Source organism: Dreissena polymorpha, chromosome 15 (genome assembly GCF_020536995.1).
Source record: "Dreissena polymorpha isolate Duluth1 chromosome 15, UMN_Dpol_1.0, whole genome shotgun sequence".
Lineage (NCBI taxonomy): Eukaryota > Metazoa > Mollusca > Bivalvia > Myida > Dreissenidae > Dreissena > Dreissena polymorpha.
This window is the reverse complement of record NC_068369.1, coordinates 8,996,695-9,002,611: the sequence shown is the minus strand read 5'-3', so window position 1 is coordinate 9,002,611 and position 5,917 is coordinate 8,996,695. Positions and strand designations below refer to the sequence as shown.

General features: G+C 32.3%; 2 long non-coding RNA genes across 2 annotated transcripts; one reads left to right on the top strand and one right to left on the bottom strand.

Annotated features, from left to right (window-relative positions):
• Positions 1 to 649: 649 nt before the first annotated feature.
• On the top strand, positions 650 to 2,622 carry LOC127860310 (uncharacterized). Its single transcript, XR_008039690.1, has 3 exons — positions 650 to 777; positions 1,252 to 1,414; positions 1,568 to 2,622. It is a non-coding gene; the product is annotated as an uncharacterized LOC127860310 (long non-coding RNA).
• A 226-nt stretch (positions 2,623 to 2,848) lies between these two features.
• Positions 2,849 to 5,565, bottom strand: LOC127860540 (uncharacterized). The gene is made up of 4 exons (XR_008039837.1): positions 5,421 to 5,565; positions 4,809 to 4,913; positions 4,295 to 4,434; positions 2,849 to 3,572 (listed from the first exon to the last, which is right to left on the bottom strand). It is a non-coding gene; the product is annotated as an uncharacterized LOC127860540 (long non-coding RNA).
• Positions 5,566 to 5,917: the final 352 nt, after the last annotated feature.

The window sequence follows — 5,917 nt, the reverse complement described above, 5'->3', positions numbered from 1 at the left end:
TTTTTATATTTTAAATATTGCAGAAGATAGTTTACGAGGAAATAATAATATATAATAATATATTGTGTATGTTACTTTTTTGACGACTTTGACTATGTTTTACGATTATAACAATGCTCATGGGTCATTTTGATCAAACGCATTGTAGATATGTGTTATATCGGATTTCAATAAAAACGTTCTTCGTCTTCTATTATAATAAATTTACTTACCTGTGCCACATTTGCGATGTTGCCATCGGTTGCAAAAATTAACGGCTTTTAATTAAAAAACTGAAACATCTATTACTCAAGGAAAAATATTGTGACTAACGAACAATTCATACTGTATGCGATAATTGGCGATAATTTTGCCGACTTTGATGATAAATTTAACGGCTTTTAAGTAGACTAATAAAATAGTTTTGACTATTTAATAGATATGATAATTATATTCAGCACCACTATTCAATGATAATAAAAACTATTGTATGGCCTTTCTGGTATACCATGAGGCCTTTTTGGTTCACTTATGCGGCCGATTCGCGTAGCCATTTTTATGACGGACTTCGGCGGAGTGACCCCCCTTGAAATCGGTGGGCGTGGCTTCACTCTCGCTGTCGAAAGGTCAATTTTGCGTATGCTATACACCCTTTCAGTTATTAACTGATTATAATTACCTCCCCTGAATGACGTCATCCGGGGATACCCGATTATCGACTGTAAGCAAACAAAGAGATGTCTGTTTGACAATGTGTGTTTTCAACGGTGTAAATGGACTTAAAATATGAACGAAAAGGTTTGTACTGAGCTTATTATTAATAATTTATTATTTTCTTATGCAATTTTGATATTCGGTTTATAATGCTGATAAAGCAGCGGTATTGTTTTTGTCTGTTATATGTTTTCGCGAGGACGTTATTGTTACTGAAATAAATCCTGTTCAGAAATGTTGATATAGATTAAATAGGTGGAAATATTGACTTGTTTTATCTAAGGACATTTCGTATTCGTCAAAGTATGAACACTCTTTGGCATTTATATTTTGAAGCAACTAAAGGACGCTCGTACTGGTCTTAGTCATACCGTGCTTTTGTACCAATTGACCATTTTGAAATGAAATTCTTAACCAATAGGATAAAAGCACATCTTATTATTTGTTAACCACGTTTGTGGACTTTGTTACACTGATTTTAATGATCCAAAATAATTGGTAAAGTTGTTATTCACTTGATTTTTTTAATATTATTAGTTGATCTTCATAAAATTTCAGTCTAACAGGATCTGCTGTGTGCCCAAATGTCACACCACTGGCTACGGATTGTTAGAAGGCCATGGAAAGCCCAGCTATCATGCATTTCCAGCTGAGTGAAGATGATCCAGTTCAAGCTGTTTGGTTGAATAAAATACGAAGAGATGAAGACAGACATTTTAAGGTCAGTTGTTAGTGGTTTCAGTAAAACTTTAAATGATTTTGTATAAAGAAAAATAAAACATGTAAAGTACTATATATTTTCATGTCAGACAAATAGTGTTGATGTGATTCAAAAAAGCACACATATTTATTTATTCTTTTTTTTTTCTTTCAGATAAGTCACAATACGGTTGTCTGTTTTCTCCATTTTGAACGTGACTGTCTTGATGAATTTGGATTTGCTAAGCGGAGGTATCTAAAACCAGGAGCCATCCCTACACTATTCGACTGCTGGAAGGACAAACCGCATCTGTTGAAGCGAATTCACGTGGAACGTGCAATTAACAAAATTAAAAGTTTTCACATATTTGATCAGGTCATTCCGGTTTCTCTGTTTGGGACAATTAATCAAATTTGGACAGTTTGCTCACTCTTTTCCAAGACCCAATTATATCATGTCCTGGTGTTTAACATACATACCATTTATATGAACATATGTTGTTCGTGTACATCATACTACATGTAGGTTAATGAAATACCATTGGCTGTTCATGTAATATTTGTACATTTTTTTGCTTTGTATAAAGTTTTTGATAATTATCGTGATATAAGCATTGATTTAGTTACAGATTAATGCTTAAAGAGTACTTAAAGCTACACACCTTGAAACAAAGTACATGTTGATCAATACATATAGATGCAATTTGAAAGTGTGCAAAATTTTCATTAAATCTATAGCCTAGTTAGCAAGTAATTTATTATTTTTCAAACAGGAATAACTGCTTTTAAAACTGAAAGTAGGATTTCTATATTAAACACGATTATTTTTAACTTTTTAAAGCGCAAAAAAGATGGCTTTCTACCTTGTTACCACCAGATATATTCTAGTTGGCATAATAAAATTAAATCTATAGCCTAGTTTAATAGCAAGTTATTTATATTTTTTTTCAAACAATACTGCTTTTAAAACCGAAAGTAGGATTTCCAGACGTACACATCCATTTCGACAAACGCGATTATTTTTAAGTTGTAAAGTGCAAAAAAGATGGATTTCTACGGCTTGTAACCACCAGATATATTCTAATTGACATAGATTAAATATGTCATTCATACTTAAATTTACTATGCCAAATAAGGTGTGTGGCTTTTACATAAAAATTGTATTACTATATACATCTTTTTAATCATGTTTGTTAATTTGTTTTGATTGTATGACTACTGAATAAATAATTTTGTTAATAGAAATTGTAGTTTTTTTTTGGAAATATTAGGTAAAACTAAGAAAGTCCAATGCATATTGAGACAAATCAGTACTTAAGTTCGTTTCCTGGGAAGAACCATTACTGATTCTCGATGGGGATCGAAACTGGTTGCTCCAGATTGCTTAGCAGACACCATAGCAACTATTTCACTAAGACTCTGCTACAGATTTGCGTAATCCTTTGAGTAAAAACACTTTGTAATCAATGATATAAGCTTTATTACAACAGAAATAATGCAAGATAAGCACATTTGAGTAGCATAGTTCATCACAAAACAGTATGCAGTATCATTAATTGAGAGATTAATGATGAAAGACAACATGTGAAAGCTAGAAACCATAAACTAATTTAAGGAAACACAATCTGAAAATTACAAACATTCAGATACAGGTATTGCACCAAAATGAGCTGAGATCCTATGATTATATTGAATGAATAAATGTGATTTGAGGTGAATCTCACAAATACTGACACTAAATAACACAAAATTGAATACTTTCAAATCTAATTTAGATTATTTCAATACTCTTTATTCCTGATTACCGGTTTTTCATGGAGCGGAAACACTTACATCTAACAATTGTTGAACTGTTACGTTCAGATGTCCATGTGTCGAATACATAACCGTCATGAAAAAACACATAGCCTCGTTGAATAGGCTTTTCAACACCCAGTTTTGAACCTTTACCAGAACTTTTGGTCCATTCCAGAATGTTCATGTACGAAAAGTCTTTGAAGATCGGTCTGGTGCTTTGGGTCCATGTGCATTCTTCCAAATTAAGATGTTCTTCCGCTGTTGACACTGTTGATTGTCCTTTACAGTTCATACAGGACGACTTCTGCTTAGCTGCAAATGGCTGGTCTGGATAAGGATCCACAATTAGGATGTTATCCTGGTTGTCACTGAATTTCTTTACCCTGGAAAATATATAAAAGTAAAGATTTAAACTTTGTAACAGAACATTTAAGATTTAAGGTGTTACAAAAAAAGCACTACTCCAGAGTCTGTTTCAGATACTTGTTTCCCACCTAATAAACGCCACCCCTACCTTCTTTGTGACCAAAAAATGTATAAAGACAATGTAACTAGTGGTAACCAATTTCTAATGCAGACTTAAGAGAGTAATGTAACTTATTATGTCAGGGATTTTAATTGAAGCAGAAAGCTGTGTGCCACTATGCATGTTTTATACATTATAAAGTACTATATGCTGTGTGGTCGAGTCAGGCTGACTAAACAGATAAAACTTATTTTTAACAGACTGGTTGACAGAAACATAGAAAAAAATTCACAACATGAATGTGCGTTTTTAATATAAAAAGCAGGCTTTTTTGGGAAAAAAGCAATTGCAGGATTGTGAATTTTTCGTGCCAAAAATCAACTGATTTGGGAAAAACTAATATAAAATAACCCTTCACAATCATTCAAATTAGATGAAAAATCATATTATTCATGGTAATGTACTTTGTTAGATGTCATTTACATAAAATTGAGTTAAAATAATCATAAACTCTTCTTTCTTTTTTTATTGGGAATTATTTTTTTCAAATCGGGAATTTCTATTACAATTTAGGTTAGGGAATGGGTCCGTTTAACTGACCCGTAGATACACCAGGAAAAGGCGATATAAAATAAGTACCTCAAGCAAAGTTCGGCTTTTGTCTCATTCGATTTCACAGCTTGTCCCCGACATTTCAACCATATTCGCAACTCTGTAACTGTGCATCTTTCTGGTTGAAGTTGCTGTAAAACAGCGCCAGGGACATCCTTGGCATACAGCTACAAAAAATAAAAAGGCAGGTTTTAAGCATTATTGCTTCTTTAGAAAAAAATCATGTTACTTATACAACATACAAAATTCATCATATTATTTTTTTAGAAAATGGTTTGAAATAAATATGATCAATACTGAATGTAGTGTAAGTTACATGTTTTTTTTAAGTGGCAATAATGCTTAAAACCTGACAGCTGAACTTGTATGCATTCATGTTGGGTCTCTGTACCGAGTCAATATTTATTAGAGTGTAGTTATGGTACTGACTATGTCCGGATATATTCATGCCACCAATGTTTATGTATTTGCATAATTATATTAATAATAAACTTAGGAGTATTTATTATAGTGAATTCACATTTTAAACAAAAAAACAAACCTTATGACAATCACAGTCGTGTACTGTTGTACTTTCTTTTCTGTTACAGGATCTGGTTCAGCCATGGTACTTCACTGTTTCTGAACATAGCATTTGGGATGATTCCTGAAAAACCCCCACATATAATGCTTTTTTGAAGCTGATTTTTATATTATTTCAACACTTCAGTCAAACACTCAAAGAAACAAGGGATAGTTTCGGTTTTGAAAGTTTATAAATATAGAGATTTGGTGTAAAAAACATGAAAGTTAAATGACCCGTTCTCCTGATTGGTTTTCATTAATATTCTTCTACTGTCTAGTTCTATTTAAGAATAAAAAAGCCCCGAAATCATAGAATTCATATGATAAAATCATGATTACAAATATAAACTTTCTGAAAATAACTCGTAATACGCTTTGCTTTCAAAATTTGGCAATTTTATACAATATTTACATTTAAGTTCCAATCCAGGTGTAGTGGTATATGTACGAACATGAAATGTGTCTTGACAAAACGGAATGTTTAATGCATTTTTTCTCACTTCATCGTACTTAAAAGTAAATATACAACAAGCGATAGCTTTAATATGCGTCAATATAATAATAAAAATTAAACATGTGTGCAACTTACGCATATATTGTGCTAAAGACGTTGATTTCTTCAGCGACACAGTAAAATTTTATTTTCTCTGGCGAATTTCTATCCCCCGTTGACGTCACATCCGGCTAAGGGACACAACTCTAACACTAGTAAAAGCGAATAACTGAAAGGGTGTATATCGCTTATTTAACTCCCAAACAATGTGCCTATCAACAGAGACCCTAAACATGTGTGTTTATGGGACAAAACAATTGGTGGTAATAGTATAATTACAATCCTTACAAATGAATAACCGAACATTTGACGCATACAATTATTTTGTAGATCATATAAAAAAGTTTTCAAAACACATAATATAGTAGTAAGCGGGCATATATTTAGTTAAAACCTGCACTAACAGTTTTGTAAAATTAAGAAGGACTATCTTTATCAGCTTTGAATATGTGGATATGAAAGCGCGTTTCGTTCAAACATCAGACGTATGGAGTAGTGACTGGGTGGGGATATAAAAACACAAACAATGATCG